Source organism: Suncus etruscus, chromosome 6, assembly GCF_024139225.1.
Source record: "Suncus etruscus isolate mSunEtr1 chromosome 6, mSunEtr1.pri.cur, whole genome shotgun sequence".
In the NCBI taxonomy this organism is placed as follows: domain Eukaryota; kingdom Metazoa; phylum Chordata; class Mammalia; order Eulipotyphla; family Soricidae; genus Suncus; species Suncus etruscus.
The window spans coordinates 58783701-58805086 of record NC_064853.1 but is presented as its reverse complement, the minus strand read 5'-3'; the positions used below and the strand labels follow the sequence as shown (position 1 = coordinate 58805086).

Here is a 21386-nt window from a genome sequence, read left to right as displayed (position 1 = left end):
AGAATGGAGGTAAGGCATTTGCCTTGCATGCAGAAGGATGGTGGTTCGAATCCTGACATCCCATATGGTCCCTGGAACCTGCCAGGAGCAATTTCTGAGCATAGAGCCAAGAGTAACCACTCAGCGCAGCCTGGTGTGACCCCCCCCATCCCCAGAAAAACTATATATGTCCACAATTGTCCTCTAGGTAAACAGAATTACTTGTTATTCTCCTGAATGAATATTGTATGAAATGGAAGGTTAGGGCACTGACATTGTTAGATTAACAGATTACAGAGAGTAATTTTGTGCTTAAATATAAACAGTTCAGGTCTGGGAATCTAAATCTCAAATCATAGCACCCACAAAATTTTTTTGTTTTTGTTTTTCGGGCCACACCCGTTTGATGCTCAGGGGTTACTCCTGGCTAAGCACTCAGAAATTGCCTCTGGCTTAGGGGAACCATATGGGACACCAGCGGATCAAACAGCGGTCTGTCCTATGCTAGCGCTTGCAAGGCAAACACCTTACCTCTAGCGCCACCTCGCTGGCCCCATATCTTTAAAAATGATGAAGAAAAAAAATATTCACATGCTCTGGTAGACATGGTAGTGACCATGTCCTGCCAAGAAATAGAGCTCAAGCAAAGCCTGAGGAATTTAAAGCAATGCTCTACACAATGGTCATGAAAATAAGTCAATCATTAAAAAGAACAACTCAGCGGCGGCGGACGAGGTTGTTGACGGGCGGACCGACGGACCTTATGCCTGGACGAGGCCGCGCCGTGCCCGCTCGAGACGCAGCCATGTCGGGGGACGAGATGATTTTTGATCCTACTGTGAGCAAGAAGAAAAAGAAGAAGAAGCCTTTTATGTTAGATGAAGAAGGGGATGCCCAGACAGAAGAAACTCAGCCCTCAGAAACAAAAGAAGTGGAACCAGAGCCAGCTGAGGACAAAGATGTAGAAGCTGATGAAGAAGACAGTAGGAAAAAAGATGCTTCGGATGATCTAGATGACTTGAACTTCTTTAATCAGAAGAAAAAGAAGAAAAAAACAAAAAAGATATTTGATATTGATGAAGCTGAAGAAGGTATAAAGGATCTTAAGATTGAAAGTGATGTTCAAGAAACTGCTGAACCAGAGGATGACCTTGACATTATGCTTGGCAATAAAAAGAAGAAAAGGAAGAATGCCAAATTCCCAAATGAAGATGAAATATTAGAGAAAGATGAAGCTTTAGAGGATGAAGACAGCAAAAAAGATGATGGTATCTCATTCAGTAACCAGACAGGCCCTGCGTGGGCAGGCTCAGAAAGAGACTACACATATGAGGAGTTACTGAATCGAGTGTTTAACATCATGAGGGAAAAGAACCCTGACATGGTTGCTGGAGAGAGAAAAGAAAATTTGTGATGAAACCTCCGCAAGTGTTCGAGTAGGGGAACCAAGAAAACTTCTTTTGTCAACTTTACAGATATCTGTAAACTATACATTGGCAACCCAAACATCTCCTTGCATTTTTATTGGCTGAGTTGGGTACAAGTGGTTCTATAGACGGTAATAACCAGCTTGTAATCAAGGGAAGATTCCAGCAGAAACAGATAGAAAATGTTTTGAGAAGATATATCAAGGAATATGTCACCTGTCACACATGCCGATCACCAGGACACAATCCTGCAAAAGGACACCCGACTTTATTCTTACAGTGCGAAACTTGTTCATTCTCGATGCTCTGTTGCCAGCATCAAAACCGGCTTCCAGGCTGTCACAGCAAGCGAGCACAGCTCCGTGCCAAAGCTAACTTAATTTGCTGATCAACCACTGATTTTTCGAAGTGTGTTGTGAAGTTTTGGTGTCTGAACAGGTTTACCATCAGAGTGGAATACTTACCATTGTATTAAGGACAAGATAGAAATCTGCCAACTTCTTTGGCATGTGGCTGGTTGGTCCGATATCCTTGCAAGATGCCGATTTGCAAGCAGTTGACATACTCATTGCCTACTTTTAACAACTGTCAGAAACACGATGGGATAAGGAGGTGCTTTTTTAAAATCATTCGTTCATAGACTTCTGTAAGATGCAAAATAAATTAAAGTTATTATAACAGTGATTCTTTCAACAACAAAAAAAGAACAACTCAACCAAAAAGAGGAACTTAATCAGAGTATCAAAAAAGTTCATACAATATGGAGATTCCTCCAAAACTGGAAATCGAGCTCCCATACGATCCAGCTATACCACTTCCTACGAATATACCCTAGAACACAAAAAATACAATACAAAAACCCCTTCCTTACACCTATATTCATTGCAGCACTATATTACCTAGCAAGACCTCTGGAAACAACCAAGATGCCCTTCAACAGGCGAATGGGCTAAAGAAAACTGTGGTACATATACACAATGGAATATTATACAGCTGTCAGAGAGATGAAGTCATGAAATTTTCCTATACATGGATGTACACGGAATCTTTTATGCTGAGTGAAATAAGGTCAGAGAGAGAGAGAAAAACGCAGGAATGGTTCTCACTCATCTATGGGTTTTAAGAAAAATGAAAGACACCCTTTTGTAATTAATAATTTTCAGACACAAAAGAGAAAAGAGCTGGAAGTTTCCAGCTCACCTCAGGAAGCTCACCACAAAGAGTGATGAGTTTAGTTAGGGAAATACTACATTTTTGAACTGTCCTAATAATGAGAATGGTATTGAGGAAAATGGAGGAGCCTGTCTAGAGTTTACAGGCGGGGGGTCCGGTGGGGCGAAGGGAGACTTGGGACATTGGTGATGGGAATGTTGCACTGGTGATGGGTGGTGTTCTTTACATGAACTGAAACCCAAAACACAATCATGTATGTATTAAGGTGTTTAAATAAATTAAAAAAAATAAAAAATAAAAAAAATTAAAAAAAGAAATAAAATACTTAAATAAAAAAAAAAAGTTCATACAAATAGGAATTGAGGAATTAAAAAGGCCATAACAACAGAATTCAACATGCAGAGGACTATATCAGTAATATTGAAGGACAAAATACTGGCCATCATCAAGAAAAAAGTGACAAAAGAAAAGACATAAATAAAAGGAAGAGAATGTGAGATTTGTGATAGATAATAACAAGAGGAATAATCTTTGAGTCACAGGAATGCAAATATTGGTAAAAAGAGAAAGGGAAAATCAAGACAACAATGAGATATCATCTTATACATGTGAGGATGGCACCATACCAAAATTACTGGGAACAATCAGTTGTCAAGAATGCTGTGAGAAAGGAACTCTCAGGGCCGGTGTTGGTGGCACTAGAGGTAAGGTGTCTGCCTTGCCTAGGCGCTAGCCTAGGACATACCATGGTTCAATCCCCCCAGTGTTCCATATGGTTCCCCAAGCCAGGAGCAACTCTGAGTGGATAGCCAGGAGTAACCCCTGAGTGTCACCGGGTGTGGCCCAAAACCAGGAAAAAAAAAAGAGAGAGAGAGAGAGAAAGGAACTCTCCTCCACTGCTGGGGGAATGCTGTCTGGTCTAATCCTAAGGAAAACAGTATGGAGGGTACTCACTAAACTCACAATTGAGCAGCCATATGACCCAGCAACCCCCCTTTTGGGTACCTATCCCCAGGACAGAAAAATATTTATCTACAAGTATGTATGAACACTGTTATTCACTGTTGCACTTAGTATAATAGCTAAACCTTGGAATCAACCTAGATGTCCAACAACAGATAAATAGATCATGAAGATATGGTACACATATACAATGGAATACTACATAAGTGTAAGGAATGATGACATCATAATATTTTCAGCTATATGAATGGAACTAGAAGATATTATGTTAAGTAAAGTAAGTCAGAAGCAAGATAAATACAAAATGATATCACTTATATGTAATAGAATATCAGCAAGAAGAAACACAATAGCCTAAATGGTAGGTATCTTGAACACTGTAGGTGCCAGGGTATATGGAGGAGCAGGAAACAAATTGAATGAAAGGAGAAAAATACAAAATCCTTTATTCTCTTTTATACTTCAAAGAAACCTGAAGCAATGGATACAGCTGTTTAGACTTAACAGGTGTTCACTCAACTGCCCATTGTAGAGGTCTATAATAATGCTCTAATGCTTTTATTCACAGAAACAGGTGCAGAATCAGTTTGGAAGCCAGGGACTCCCACTACAGTGCTCATTGTAAGAATGTTTTAGTGTTGGGCAGGAGAGATAGCATGGAGGTAGGGCATTTGCCTTGCCTGCAGAAGGACAGTGGTTCGAATCCCAGGTCCTCCGAACCTGTCAGGAGTGACTTCTGAGTATAGAGCCAGAAGTAACCCCTAAATGCTGCTAAGTATAATCCAAAAACCAAAAAAAAATGTTTTAGTGTCATAACTTTAATATGTCTATAACAATTATTTAACTGCTTTATCCACAGTGGTTCTTGGAGATATAGAGATATAGGTTGGTCACCTTAGTTTTGTATTTCAGTGCTATATCATATTAGACTCCAATACAATGCTCAATATGGCAATGTCTTGACAAAATACTCCAACCTATCCATTTTTCTTTTGATTACTCCTACTATTATGATCTAATGTTTATGTACACAGAGACAATTGAAATAGGCAACTGCACACCATAGATTTTTGTTACAGTCCCCATTCATTGAGTATGTTTTTGCAAAATTTTTTTTCAATTCAAGCTAGTTTACTATCATATCATAATGCCCATGTTGTCAATTTTCTTTCAGAAAAAAAACCTGGACACACAGGATAGTGTAGACTATACTATATCGGGTATACTCTTCTTATAGTGCTTACAACCATATTGCTCTAATATTCTAGACATGAAAGTTATGCCTATCCTAAAATGCTCCATGAACAATCTAATCCCAGAAGCTTTTATTTAGCAAAGTTCACCCTCACCAATGATAATTTACCTAGAAACTGGAAAATCTTTCTCCCTAATGTGTCGGCCTCACATTTTTTAAGTGCACTGACCCATTCAATAAGGGTCAATTCTTCAACTGCAACGCATACAAATCAATCTTCAATGTCTGTCTATGTGGATGTGCATGAGTGTGTGTGTGGTGGACACCTATGTCTGTCTGTCTAATCTGTAATGTACATAATGCCTGTATATGTTGTACATAGTTCCTGATATATAACCCCTCTTTTTCCCCCTTCCTTGCCTACCACCTTAGAAATCCTCTTCTATCCTCTCATCCTCTCAACCCTGATCTGTCATCTCTACCTATTTAATCCTCTTTACACTCAGTTCTTAACTCCTCAGAACCAGAACATCCCCCCTGCCCCAGCAAACTATTAGCCAACTCCCAAAGTGAAAGGACAGCCTCCCAACCTGCCTTGTTTCAGCCCAGGAAGAAGCTGCTGCCACTGTTCCTACTGACTCATCCTATGCGGCCCCCTTTCTCCCACCTCCACTCACTGTGGCCTGTTGCTTACTATTATTGAATTCAGCTCTGGAGAGACCCTCAGATCAATGACACTACCTGATCCCTGACTTCTGCAAACCATTTCTCAGACTCCACAAGACCATGGCACAAACTGTGCTCTAATTTTATCCCCCACCCCAGACTATCTCAAACAACTTAAAGGGGATATCTATATTTCCTTTGTATATTTCTGTAGATGTATTTCCTTAATAGTTATAATTCTTAGTGTATATTTCCATATGTAGAGGTCATTTTCCCCATCTCTTTTTGTATCTGCTTATTAGGAAATTCTACTAGATAAGTGTTTCTTGGGATCTGAGTTCAGGTTAGAACCAGGTTATAAAGATTGTTTAGCTTGTTATATTTATCCCCATTTGCACCAGTAATATTATGTAGCATTGTTCATTTTTGTGTAGGCACATTAAAATGGGGAAATCTTATATGTAGAAAGAAGTTCTACATTGAGTGGGGGGAAAAAAGAGGTCAGATCTAAATACCCAAGCCAAGCCAAAGTTAATGACAACAGAATCAAGAGACCCAAACAATAACAAGTTAAACACAAAATGTACCTGTTGCACTAGTAGTCCAAGGAGCTAGGGGTGAAGGTTTGGGATTCATGAGAGAAACTATGGTGGAATGAGGTCAACAATGGTGGTGGGAATGACCCTAATTCACTGTCACTATGTGCCTGAAACACAACTGCAAAAGACTTGCGATTCACAATGTCCTCAATAAATAAAATTTAATAAAAAGAAAAAAGAAAGAAGTTCTTATCTAATAGGGATAGGAACTCTTAAATTCTATAGTGCAGAGATGCCTTTCACCCTGTTCACTGTCATAGTGACTCAACATAGACCTCGGCTGATGAGACATCTACCATTCAACCCTGAACCTTTGATCCCAACCTTGGCACCAACATGATTTTCTGCACCAGAACCAGGAATCAAACTTCCACAGGGGGAGACCCTAATGCCACCCTAGCACCAACTTGCTCCAGGGTGGGTTCATATAGCACCCTATGACCAGGGAAACAGCAACAACTTGCTCTAAGGGCAGGTTTCCCTGCCTTATTACCTAACAGTGAGATGAAACCAGAAGATGCTTCGTGACACCCTGGCTTCAACATAAGATCTGTGCAAAAATCCAAGATCTCTAACTTCAGAAGCTTGACTGCTACAACCACAATTGAATAGAACTTTTCCTGGGACCATGAAGAAAGACTTTGGGATTGGACAACTAGTATGCCTGGAGCATATAGTCAGTCTTTTGACAGTATGCTTCATGGGTAGAGACACCCTGTTATTTTTTCATACAAAGGGTATTGCCTTTCTTATTTCCCCAACGTTTGCTGTGCCTATGCAAAAAAAAGAGCACCCCTTTTATAAATTTTATTTGTATCTATGAAAAAGGGCCTTCCACCTTTTGCATAGAAACTTGGGACTTGAATTATTTTCTTTTACCTCATATTTCTGCATCTTTCTACAAATTGAGAAAAGAAAAAAGTGGATGCAGCCCAGGGGTCAAGTGGTCTCAGGTACATTGGTAAGAAAAAAAGGTCAGAACTAAATACCCAAGCCAAAGTCAATGACAATAGAATCAAGAGACCCAAATTATAACAATCTAAACTTAAAATGGACCTGTTACACTGGTAGGCCAGGGGGCTAAGGGTGGCAGTATGGATGCACACTGGGAATTTTGGAGGAGGGAGGTCAGCATTGGTGATGGGAATATGAAGAACTTGTAATTCACAATGGTCTCGATAAAAAAAAATAATAGAAAGGAAAAGGGGAATAATGGCTAACAGAAGAAATAATCACTGAGAACTGATCTCTAGAGAGAGAGGCTTCTGCACAGATTCAAGAGACTGAAAGAGTATGGAACAAAATAGACTCAAAACAACACCAATACCAACACCATAGTAATCAAAATGGTAAAATCTAAAGACAAAGACAGACTAACGTCAAATATAAGGGAAACAACATAAGAATAAATACAGATCTTTTATATGATATCTTACAAACCAGGAAAAGGTAGAATGACATATTTAAAGTATTGAATTAAAAAAAATTCCAGCCTAGAGTCACTACCCTGCAAAACTATCCTTTAGACACGAGGAAAGGATAAGGACCTTTTAGACAAACAAGAACTGGCAGTTTGTAACAACTAAAGGAATTCTCAAAGAATTACCAAAAGGTCGCCTATAAAAACAGACTCTTGCAAACTAGATTTCACACATATATACATTAAAATGGCAGCACAGCCCTATATATTATTAATTTCTCTCAATGTCAATGAAAACTCTCCTAAACTCTCCTATAAAAAGACAGAGTAGCTGGATGGATCAGGAAAGAAAATCCACAGATCTGCTGCCTTATGGGAAGCACACTTAAACCTAAAGGATAAATACAAAGTGAAAGTATGAAAAGCAATTATACAGCCAAAAGAATAAAGGAATAAAAAGCTGAAACAGCCATACTTATCCTACATAAACTACTATGTAGATTCAATGCAATCCTGGAATTCAAATAACATTCAAGGACCTAGAAAAGTCAATAATGAAGTGTGCATGGAATCAGAATAGACTACAAAATGTCCAAAGTCATATTGAAAATTAAAAAGTGCATAGGTAGGGCCAAAGAGATAGCACAGCGGTAGGGTGTTTGCCCTGCATGCGATCTGGGAGGGACCTAGTTAGATTCCTGGCATCCCATATGGTCCCCTAGCCTGCCAGGGGCGATTTCTGAGTGCAGATCCAGGAGTAACCCCTGAGTGCCACTGGGTGTGGACCAAAAGCCAACCAACCAATAAATAAATAAATAAAGTTTAAAAAAAATTTTAAATACAGAGGCATCTCATCACATAATTTGGAACTGTATTATAAAGCTATACTGATTTAGACTGCCTGGTAGTGGAATAAAATAGGCTTTTTCATCGACAGATTAGAATTGAACTCAATTGTAAAACTCCACATACATGGACAGTTAATTTTTGATAAAGGAGCTGAGAAACATTAAATGGAGTAAATATAGCCTCTTCAACAAATGGTGCTGGAAAAATTGGGTAAAGTTAATTCAAAGTGAATCAAAGACCTAGAGATCCAACTAATATAAATGGTAGGAGTAACCAACTACTTTGAGAAAAATATAGGCAAAACTCACTGAGATTTGTACCTCAAAAGCATCTTTAATAATTTAATACTCTAAAAAACAACAAATAAAAAATAAACAAATGGGACTACAGGAAATTAAAGAGTTTCTGCATGGGAAAAGAAACACAAGATAAAACTAAAAGACAGATAACTGAACAGGAAAAAAAATTCACATTCATCACTTCAGATAAGAGCTTGATATCCAGGATATATACAGTATTCACAAAGATAAACAAAAAACAAGTACAAAAATCTAAAAAGGGAGTGGAATTAAAGCAACACTTCTCAGAGGAAGACAAGCAGATTGTCAATAGGCACATGTAAAAGTTCTTATCATTAGGGAAAATAAATATGGCAACAATGAGGTATCATCTCACACCAGTGAAGATGGCACATATCAAAATAATAGAAATAACCTGTGCTAGAAGGAATGTAGTTAAAAAGGAAATCTTATCCCCTCGGCTGGTGAAAATATTGTCTGGTTTAATTCCTGTGAAAAATAAAATAGAGTCCTCAGTGCACTTAGAATTGAGCTTCCTTATAATCCAGCAATTCCAGTTTGGGGTATCTCTCCCCATCTTGAAAGTTCATTCAAAATGACATATGCACATTGTTATTCATTTCTGCACTGATTATAATAGAGACAATATGGAATCAACCTAGATGTTCAACAACAAATGGATGGATTATGAAGATGTAGTACAAATATACATGGAATACTATGCAGCTGCAGAGAACAATGAAATAATTAAATTTTCTGCAACCTGGTTGGAACTAGAAGGTATGATGTTGAGTGAACTACATCAAAAGAAAGACAATCACAGGATGATCTCTCTTACGTTGTACATATAATAACTGCCAGAGGAAATGTAATATAGTAAAGGGTATAACCTTTTTCTCTTTGAAACAAAATTAAGGAACACATGGGAATAATGCAAAGCAAAAGGAGTTATACAAGTGTGGATTCATTTGACCTGTGTGTACAATCTAAGACTATAAAATTGATGGGCAAACAAAATGAATTTTAAAATTTGTTGGGCCCAGAGAGATAGCACAGTGGCGTTTGCCTTGCAAGCAGCCGATCCAGAACCAAAGGTGGTTGGTTCGAATCCTGGTGTCCCATATGGTCCCCCGTGCCTGCCAGGAGTTATTTCTGAGCAGATAGCCAGGAGTAACCCCTGAGCACTGCCGGGTGTGGCCCAAAAAAAAAATTTGTTTCAAAATTTTAAAGTGATGAGAGATGGGCAATGTGATGAAAGGGATCAGAGAAATGGCTTAAAGGACTGATGTGCATTCATTGCTATGCACAGCGGAACCTTCGGCTCAGTCCCTAACACTGCATGGTTCCCTAAGCCCACTGGCCACTAGTGGGTTTGGACCCAAACGAAAACAAAAATATTAATAAAAGCAAAGTCAGTGAGTATTGATAATAGAACTGAGGTTACCTGAAGAGAAGAGGAGGTGGCTGGGAACACTAAACAATGAAACACCAAAATCATTGTCCTCAGTCATGTCTTAATCTATATCCAAATTCTTTTTTAAAATATTCAATATATATGATCCTGAGTGATAGCACAGTATATAGGACATTTGCTTTGAATACAGCCTACCTGCTTTCTATCCCAGCATCCTATATGGTCCCCCAAGCCTACCAAAAGTAATTTCTGAACACTGAGCCAACAGTAGCTCCTGAACACTTCCGAGTGTGGCCCCAAAACAAATAAATTTTAAATTTAGTATATTAATTTACCATAAATAAATATAATTTGAAATATAATCTATATAAATTACTAAGGAGATGTTTACATCTTTTTCATTTTTTTCTTCAATTGGACATGCATTTTGCACTAATGAATGTAAAAAAGGCACATTTCAATACCCAATAAATAATGTGGCTAATGATCATATTATATATTAAAACCATCAAAGTCCCAATTTAAAATTTTCAAGAGAGGAAGTAAAATGAAAAAAATTACTGTTTTCATTATTAAAATATAGAATATTATAATTAACAATTTCTTTTTTCTTTTATTTTTCCTGCCATATTTCTTCATTGAAAGTGTGGAGACCAGAACTCGAGACAGATAAAGAATATTAGATACCTGGCCTACAATGGCTGGGTTGCACTGGCCCTCCAGGACTTAAATATCCAAGGTCTTAATTGAGACCCATTTCTGAGTCCCATTTCTTTTTTTTTATTGAAATAATTTATTTAAGCACCATAATTATAAGCATGATTGTAGTCGAGTTTTAGTCTTAAACAAAACACTCACCTTCACTAGTGCAACATTCTCACCACCAATGCCCCTGATCTCCCTTCTGCCCCTCCCCTGCCTGTATTCAATACAGGCATTCTACTTCTCTCATTCATTAATATTGTCATGCTAGTTGTTCGGGTGGTTATTTCCCTATCAGCATTCAGCACTTTTTGTGGTGATCTGCATATTGTGAGCTGGTCCTTCAGCCCTTAACTCTATTGTCTCTGGAATTATTACAATAATGCTGAGATCCATTTCTAATGGCTTCAAATGATCATTTTGAGATCTTTTTGCTCCTCCCTTCTGTTATTAGCATGCCAGACAATTTGCATAATTAAAAGAAAAATAGGGGAGGAACTGGAGAGATAGAATGGAGGTAATGCTTTTGCCTTAGAAAGAAAGAAAGAAGAAAGAGAAGGAAAGAAAAAGTTTTTTTTTACAAAAAACTGCAAGTCATAGCTCTTTCGAAAATGTATTTATTTGGCCTTGTTGGCTTTGACTAGTGGAAAATTAAAATTTAATTAAGTGCACTGTCTGCACATGCAAGAGAAAAATAACTTTATAACCAGAAAAGGTATTAAACTACTCAATGCACAAAGCAAATTAGAAATCAAAAAACTAACATAAAGTAAATTAATAAAATAAAATAAAATCTAGCCTCTCAGACTTCTTTGGCCATTTTCCATTTCTCAGCTCCGAAGTCACATTTTTCCCAAACCATTCATTTTAAAATTTGCCACGAAACTTAGTCCTATGTTAAATTCTTCTCCACATGGAACATTTTCCTTCTTCTTTCTCCTCTACTTTAAATAATTTTTTCAATTTTTTTTAAAAAGTAATCACATTTCAATCACTTTCTATTATGTAACTCCATTAACTCTTTGGAATATTTTCTTCATAGCACTTGTTTAATAAACAAAGTGACTATAGTTGCTATCTCAGAAGTAGGTTAAATTTATTTAAAATATTCTCAAGGATGGGTTACAGTGATGGTACAGCATGGCTGTACTATCAGGGCACGTGTCGGACATGAAATCAGCCATACCACATATGGTCACAGGAGCCCAAAGCCCTTCCAAGAGTAATCTTTGAATGCAGAGCGAGTAATAAATCCTGAACACTGACCCCACCACTGCCACCAAAACAAACAAACAAACATACTCAAAGCACTCCTATTTATAAGGAAGAGTTTGGGTTATAAACTACAAGGAAATCTAAAAACAATATCTAGGTGGTATAGGATGCACTCTGGGTCCATTGGTGAAGGGAGGTTGACACTAGTGGTGGGCCTGACTCACTGTATATCTGAAATGCAGCTATGAAGGACTGTGTAGATCAAAATTGTTTCCATAAAATAAATTTTTTAAAAAAATTTATAAGGATAGAACTAAATAGCCAACCCAAAGTCAAACAAGAGAATCAAGGGACCTAAACTTTAACAATCTAAACGTACATGGGTCTGTTATACTGGCAGGTCAGGGGAAAAGGGTGTGCTTTAGGATGCACTCTGGGATAATGGGTGGAGGGAGATTGACACTATTGGTGGGAATGGCCCTAATCACTGAAAAATCTAAAATCCAACTATGAAGGGCTTTGTAGATCACAATTGTTCTAATAAAATAAAACTTAAAATAAATTAAAAAATAAAAATAAAAACAATATTTCATCTTTAAGCTGAATTGCACAGCTAAGTGGGGTTTTAGTTTGTTTTGGGGCCAAACCTAGTGGTGAGGTGCTTAGAGCAACTGCAAGCTTGGTACTTGTAATTACTCCTATCGATGTTAAGAAGTACATGAAGATGTTGGAGCTCAAACCGAGGGCTCCAGAATACAAAGCATATGCTCCAGTCCTTTGAACTAGTTCATTGGCCCCCACAGTTAAGTCTGACTGGCTTTCTCAATTGTCCTTTGAAAATGCTTGAAATGTGGTAACTATGGTCACTACTTCATTCTAGTTCTAGGATTCCATATTTTTTTTTCAAAAAACCTTAAAACATTTTAAATAATGTAGTTTATGTTTTTCTAACTCAGTAAGTTATTCATATTTTTTGTTTAGTTGGTTTTTTTTATTTTGTATTTTGCAAGTGCTTTACTGATCAAGAAATTGCTTCTATTACTTGGAGCAACTTTAATGATGATATAAATACCCTGTTCCATACTTTTCAATGTAAAAGTCCCATCATGACTAGTTTGTGTCCATTTAGGTAGTCATAGAGATAATGCAGGAGGTAAGGCTTTTTTCATGCATGTAACTAGCAAGGGGTTCACTCCTAAACAGAGTCAAGAATAGATTCTGAGGAATGGACTCTGGGGTGTGGTCACAGCATCCCGTCTCTAAATTAAAAAAAAAAAAAAAGTGACCATTTTTCACTAAGCTTCCTTTCTATAAGGAACATAGCTAATTTTGCCTCTTTACCACTGGCACTTTCAGAAATTTTAATTGGAAGATGCCTCTTTTGAAATCTTTGACACTTTTGATGAAGAGTAGGCAAAAAAAAACCAACATAGATTTGAAACCCAACTACAATCATATTTGTAATCAAGGTGTTTAAATAAAGATATTAATATAAAAACTTAAATTTCTCTTTCATTGCTAATGGGAGTTAAATAACATATATACTGTGGAGTAGTTTATTCTCTGCAATAGTAATTCTAGGTGACTTGGATTTTTTTTAATTCATAAATTATAAAATCAGTGTTCAGCCAACTGAAATTACTGCTTATTATAGTAATCATCACCATCCGCCTGATTGGTCTCCTGGGTAAAATCAGAGCCTAAAGAAATGCATTTTATCTAGAATGATGAAAAATTTTACCTGAAGCCAGGACAGTCCCTCAGGGAACCAAATTTGATGATTGATATTGGCAGCTGTTAATTCCTAAGACTTAAGTATTGTTTTAAATGTTTTCTGAATAAAATCATACTCAAAGGAATCTGAATTTTCAATCTCATTTTGAAGTTACTAAAGGTCCCATATATGAAAAAATGTAGACCAAATTTTAGAAGCATACTAAGCAAGGAAATAAATATCAACAAAAAAATAAAGATGGATCTCTGCTTCCTAATTTGAGGTTATCTTTAAATAAGCATGCTGAGGACCAAGAAAGGATCCACAATCTAGAACCAGACGTAAAACATCAACCTAAGAAAGAAGAATGCTAAGTTCAACAGTTTTACAGAACTTCAACTTTAAAATGGCACTCAGAACCCCCACCCATATCTATTTAAAAAAAAAAAGAATTCTGGCAAAAGGTGCTAGAGGAGGGAGTTGGGAGGCATTGGTGATAGGAATGTTGCATTGGTGAAGTGGGGTATTCTTTTTTATAACTTAAACCCAACTATAAACATATTTGTAATAGTGGTGCTTAAATAAAGATATTTAAGGGACTGGAGCAGTGGTGCAGCGGTAGGGCATTTGCCTTGCACACAGCTGATCTAGGACAGGTTTGATCCCCCGGCATCACATATGGTCCCCCAAGCCAGGAGCAATTTCTGAGCGCATAGCCAGAAATAACCCCTGAGTGTCACTGCATGTGTCCCTCCCTGGATTCAGAGTGATAGCACAGTGGATAAGGTGTTTACCTTGCACCCTGGCACCATAAACCCCCCCCCATCCCACCAGGAGTGACCTCTAAGTGCAGAGCCAGAAGTAAGACCTGAGTACTGTCCGACGTGGGGCACCCCCAAAAAAATTTTTTTAAGAAAAAAGAAGCCTGTTCTCAGAATATGCAGGAAACAAGACTGAGTGATCTATATTGATGCCAACTCTAGAAATTGAGTAACAAAAGACTGAGAGGTGTCATTAGGATATATTAGCAAGGAAGTATTTAGTGACCTTCACAAGACCATCTTCAGTACAGTCAAGCTGTCTCCTTCTTTACCTCTTTCCTCACATGGCATCCTTTTTAAAACATTAAATCAAAACCCCTGAATGGCTTCTTATTTTTCTTGGCAGGAAAGTCAAGCCCTTAAAAAGATTTACAAGTCAAAACTTAAAATAGGCCTATTATACTGGCAAGCTGGGGGTCAGGGGGTGGCAAGGGAAGCACTTGGGGAACATTGGTGGAGGGAATTGGACATTGGTGGGGATTGGCCCTGATACATTTTGTATTTCTGAAACCCAACTATGAATCGTTTCAATAAAATTATTTTTAAAAAAATGGCACTGAGAGTTGAAAACTTTAATCACATCTTGTTGAACCTACTCAATGCCACCTAGAGCAGCAATTCCTGAAGTGATCCCCACCCAACAGAGAAGGGATCTCAGCTTCACCTGCAACAGATACAGTCTTAGCCCCACCTATCGAGGTCACAGCTGACTTCCTGACACGTTTGTAGGTACAGCTAGCTTAGAACTAAAGGAAACCTTTCAAATGTGGAAATATGATACATGATCACCAACCTAAGATGTAAGACACCAAATATAAAGTCTCTCCATTTGTATTTAAACACATGTTGTCAGGAGACAGAGAACAAGCAGAACCAAACACAGATAGTATGTGATCATCGTAAGGTCCCCACAGATAGCTGCTGCTCCCCAAACCCATTATTGGGAAAGGCTAACCCAGAAACCACTGCAGGATGGGACCAGAGCAATAGCACAACAATAAGGGCTTTTGCCTTGCATGCAGCTGACCATATGGTCCCCTGACCATATAATTCTCCCCCACAGAGTCTGCCAGGAATAAACCCTAAGTGCAGCCACACATGGCTCAAAATTAAAAAAAAAAAAAAAGAAGAAGAAGAAGAAGAAAGAAAGAAAAGAAACCACAGCAGGGGTAAGATATCCTGAAGGTGAACCCTGGCCATCAACTCACATTTCAGAGTAGTTAGCCCCAAACTGGTACTAGCAAACACACACACACACACACACACACACACACACACACACACACACACAAATTCCCCAGTAGCTACAAAGATCAGGTAAGCTTGCTGAACATCTGTTATTCAATATACATAGCACAATATCCTGTCACTTTTCCACACAGTTGAACTGTGAAGTCAAATAAATGGGCAGAAATAGAAACTCTGAATCCTGGGTCAGAACCTAGGCCAGGCCAGATATTCCTTGTTGTTACAGCAACTGTAGGGAGTTGGTGACCACAAATTTCCTGGCTCATACAACTCAGAGCCAACATACACCGGTACAACTCAGAGCTACATACACCAATTCAACCTTGCAAATATTTTGTAAGTCCTCAAAAGGTGTCTATGGCTCTCGGAAATCAATAGTCACAGACACCAGATTGATATTACAAGCAGAATCAATAGATCACTGTTCACATGAAATATAATATGTAGCTCAATCCTCACTTTCCATAAAGTATCAGGAATAATGAATAGAAATGAAGGAATGCAGCTGCATCCACGGATGGAAACAGACATTTAAGAAAGTCATTGGCTACATCAGATTCCCTAAACTGCCGAGAATGACTTCGAAACAATAGTTCTATTTGCAATGAGCTCAGGAAATCATTGAAAGAGAAAATCAATAAATTGAAAAAATATTGATGGAAAACTGAAAGAAATCATATAAATAGAAATTAAGAAGTTAAAAATAGAATAACAAGGCTAAACTGCAGTATAGAAGCAAAAATTGAATCAATGACCTCAAAGACAAAGTATGCACATAATCAATAAAAAAGAGGCAATACTAGTTTGCCTGGAGCCTAGAGTTGGTCTTATGCCAGGAAACTTCAGGGGTAAGGTTTCCTTGTATTTAGGCCAAGGCTTTTCCTTTCCATGTCCCTCATATTTTGGTGGGCCTATGCAAGCAATAATTGCCACTCTAACACCATTTTTACTGTGCTCCTTTGACTCTAATCCAAAAAAAAAAAAACCCACTCAAAAGTTTACTTTTGAGGTTAACTTAAACAAATATGCATGTGCATGGAAATGTAAAAAAATACTATGCCTTTAATGTTTAAGGAGTTACATAAGTTTTATGGCTTTAGATTGCTGTGTGTGCTACTAAGAAATATTATAATGTATTACAATCTGGGGACTTGAGGGACAAAGTAATTGTACATGGGTTCTGTTTTATTTTTCTTAATGTTCTTTGGCCGAAAGTTCAAAGTTAAGATATCAGCAAGGGGACTTCTGAAAATTCTGTTTATGGGTAATTGTCCATCTATTGTAACTTTACCTTGTCTTCTTTCTTTGCACCTTTGTTCTCATAATTAAAAATAAAAAATTTTAAAAAAAGAGAGAGAAAATGCCAAAAAAAAAAGAGGCAATAGAGTTTGTTTCTTTGTAGCTGGTGGTTTTGGTTTTTGGTTTATTCTTTTATTATTTGTTTTGTACTTTTGTTGTTACTCCCTTATTGTTTTTTGTTTATTTGTTTTGTTACCTTTTTTTCTTTTTTCTTTACTTCTTTTAAATAACTATAACATCTAGATGGCCTCCTCCTACTTTTTCTCTTTTTTGTTTGCCTTTTTTCTTTCTTTGTTCTTTTCTTCTTCCATATCTTTTCTTATATCTCCAATAGAACCACATTACTGGAATCACTTTAGTGGTTAGACTAGTAATTTGAGGGGGAAAATGGATGGTACCAAGACCAGAGAGTCATATGTTCCTTTGGTAGATATAAAAAATAACCAGACTTGAATACCAAATCTAAAGTCAATGACAACAGAATTGATACTCAATCTACAATAAGCTGTACAAGGGAGGAACAGTTGCACTAGCATTATGGGGGGGGCGGGAGGAGGGAGAAGTGGGATGCTTGCTGGGAACAGGGGTGGAGGGAGGACAACACTGGTGGTGGGATTGCCCCTCATTCATTGTCACTATGTGCCTTAAATATTACTGTGAAAGATTTTTAATTCACATCGACCACAATAAAAATAAATATGAAAAGACAATAGAAAAAGACTTGTTTGTTTGTCTATTCCCTTTTATTTAAACACTGTGGTTACAAAGTTGTCAAGGTTGAGTTTCAGGCTTACAGTGGATACCATCCTTCACCTATTTCCTGCCACCAATATCCCAAGTTTCCCTCAGGCTTCCTGCTACCTGGTGCAGGCATTTTACTCTTCTCTCTCTATGTCTCTCTCTTTTTTTTATATATAATTTTTATTTTGATCATAGTGGCTGTCTCTCTCTATTTCTATCTTCATTTTTGACACTGTGGTTTGCACTATTGTTAATGAAGGGGTACCATACAAATTACTTTATCTCTGTTCCATACCCAGTTATTGTCCAGGGTGATCAGTTCCAATTATCATTGTAATAACGGTCCCTTCTCTACCCTAAATGCACCGCTACATTATTTATATTAAATTTCCTACCATGGACTTGTCCTCCTGCCCCTCATCTTTATTGTCTCTGGATATTATTAACATAATATCTCAAAAAGATTTTTATATGAAGAAAATGTAAGAGATACATTTGAAAATGTTAAAAGGAGCAACATCAGTCATATTCAGAATTCAGAATGAGAGGAAAGAACCTCAAATTAAGAAGTAGAGATTCATATTCTGCAATTCAGAATGAGAGGAAAGAAAACAAAATAGTGGTGGAAAAAAGAATAGCCAAGAACTTTCCCAATCTGAAGAAGGAAACTTGAACACTAATCCAGGAGAATTAAAGAGTGGCAAGTTTAGACACATTTAAACTTGTCTATACCCACATCATAGCACAGAGGTTAGGACATTTGCATTGCATGTGGTCAACCCAGGTTTGATCCTGGTATTTCATATGGTTCCCAGAGCCTACCGAGTGTAATTTCTGAGCTCAGAGCCAGGCATAACCTCTGAGCACCATAAAAAATAGACACATGGTAATAAAACTAGCAACAACCAAAGAGAGAGATTCCTAGCAGCAACAGAAAGATGTAGCTTCAAGAAAAATTCCATCAGATATACATCACATTTCTCAAATGAATCTTTAGAACCAAGAATGGAATAGAATCATTTATATTCAGATGACTGAATGCAAATAACCTCTAACTAAGAATACTTTGTCATGCAAGGTTATTCCTCAGACTTGAGGGAGTGGTATCTTAAACAATATCTATCTCAAACAATAGAGACATTTATTATAGCTAAACCAGCTCTACAAGGGATACTAAATGGCCTTCTATAAAAAGCAAATAGTACTTGGCAAAAAACAAAAAACTCAAAGTCATTATATAAAACGGAAAAATACATTCAATTCAATAATTTATCTAAGTACCAATGCATTGGACTGTCCTATCAAAAAGCGTAAAATGACAGGATGGATCAGGAAACAAAACCCAACCTTCTGGGGACAAACCGCAGTGTAGTGCTGAAAAATTAAAACTGAGGCCTCAAACATATAATGGGGACTATGCAGGTTTTGGGCCAAACTAGGGTATGCTTCTTGCATTTAAGAAGGTGATCAATTACATTCAGCTTTCTTTTGACCCCAGAAGTATAATTTTAAACCAATCTATCTGGAGTTTCCAGATTAGCTCTAATGACAAAATTTTTCTACATATCCTACTTTTCTTTGGGCAAAGGGAAAGGAGTTTTTTCTTTTTCCTCCATTATGAGGGAAGGTTGCTTAACCTAAAGTAATCTTTAGTTTTGTTCACAATTTTGTCCCATTCTCTTTTGTCTATATAAACCCTCTAATTTATGCAAGTCCATGCACAGTTTTCCTGATTGCCTGACATAAAACTGCCTAATATATGAATCATCTCATAAAGCCAAAGCTCTGAATCTTAGGTCAGAATTGTGTACATGGTCCCTCTACCTGCAAAGGATTCTGGAATGGAAAATATTTAAGGTAAGCATTTAACCACCCTAACAAAATAGGGACTATTGGAGAGAGAGAGAGAGAGAGAGAGAGAGAGAGAGAGAGAGAGAGAAAGAGAGAAAGAGAGAGAGAGAGAGAGAGAGAGAGAGAACAGATGACTATGCTGGAAGCAGACCCCAGCACAATTGGATGTGATCAAACATATAAAAAACAAAAGTACAAAATATAGGGGCTGGAAGGATAGCACAATGGTAGGGTGTTTGCCTTGCCACACAGTCAACCCAGGATGAATGGTGTTTTGAATCCCAACATCTCCTATGGTCCCCCAAGCCTGCCTGCCAGGAGTAATTTCTGAGCACAGAACCAGGAGTAATCCCTGGGTGCTGCTGGGTGTGACCCAAAAATAAAACAAAAAAAAGTACAAAGTATAATGATAATTGCACTATATGATTTGTATCATAAATTACTGCAGAATTCAGATTTTCTACATTCTGTTATGGGAGATGTCACAAAGAGCTTCAAAGAGAAAGTAACATTTGCATTGAATTTCAAGAAAAGAATGACACTGGCAATAGATGAGGTGAGAACTGCTCAGGAGAAGAACTTGGGCATTGAAAATGATTACTCAACAAAATGGTTTCAATTGACACAGGATTGCTACTTGAATAAAATCATACAGTCTAGGTTTCAGGTATGGATGATTTTAGTTCCTCAAACAATAACACCAAATTTTTTTGATTCTGCAATGACCAGAAAGCCTCTTAGCAGCAGCCCTGGCAATATCAATAGTTTGATTATGCACCTCATTGGGAAAAATTTTAAATGTGTGTCATAATAATAATCATAATCATAACTCATAATCATACTATGAAAATGGTATATGCTACTGGATTCTATGTTTATCTTAGAAACCCTATTCAAATCACTTAAAATGAAGTGTGGAGACAGTTTCTTAAAAAAACACTGGGAGTAAATAAAGTAGGCAGAAATAGCCAATGTCTCATAAAGAATAAGTTATCTTAGAGATATTCAGGTATAAGCACAAAATTGAGTGGCAGTTGGCTAGTGTTAGTGATGGCAATAAATGATGAAATAACACTTGTATTCAATCTTGGATGTGGGTATGATGTTGGTACTAAGAATGCTGGAGACCAGGTAGGGGAAAGGTATGGGAAAGTGAAGGAAGTTATAGTAATTATGCTCCCTAGAAATTCAAGAGGAAAATAACAGGTGTGGGCAGGAGAGATAGCACAGCGCTAGAGTGTTTGCCTTGCAGGCAGCTGACCCAAGATGAGTGATGGTTCAAATCCCAGCATCCCATAAGGTCCCGAGTCTGCCAGAAGTAATTTCTAAGTGCAGAGCCAAGAATAACCCCTGAGCACCACCGGTGTGACCTGCACTCCTATGTTCCTTGCAGCATTATTTACAATAGCCAGAATCTGGAAACAACCCAAATGTCCAATAGATGAGTGGCTAAAGAAACTGTGGTCTATTTACACAATGGAATATTATGCAGCTGTTAGAAAAATGTAGTCATAAAATTTGCCTATACATGGATGGCATGGAGACTACTATGCTGAGTGAAATAAATGAGAGGGAGATAGACACAGAATAGTCTCAATAATCTGTGGGATTTAAGAAAAAATAAAAGACAGTATAATAATGCTCAGAGGCAATAAAGATGAGGGTCAGAAGGACCAGCCCATGATATGAAGCTTACCATAAAGAGCAGTGAGCACAATTAGAGCACTAATCACACTGACAACTACCATGACAATGATAATGAGAGGTGGAATGCCTGTCCCAAAGACAGACAAGGGAGTGGGGCTAAAATG

At 37.6% G+C, this 21386-nt stretch overlaps 1 pseudogene; it reads left to right on the top strand.

Moving 5' to 3' along the window:
* Positions 1–709: 709 nt before the first annotated feature.
* Positions 710–1794, top strand: LOC126011771 (eukaryotic translation initiation factor 2 subunit 2-like; annotated as a pseudogene).
* The last annotated feature ends 19592 nt before the right edge of the window (positions 1795–21386 follow it).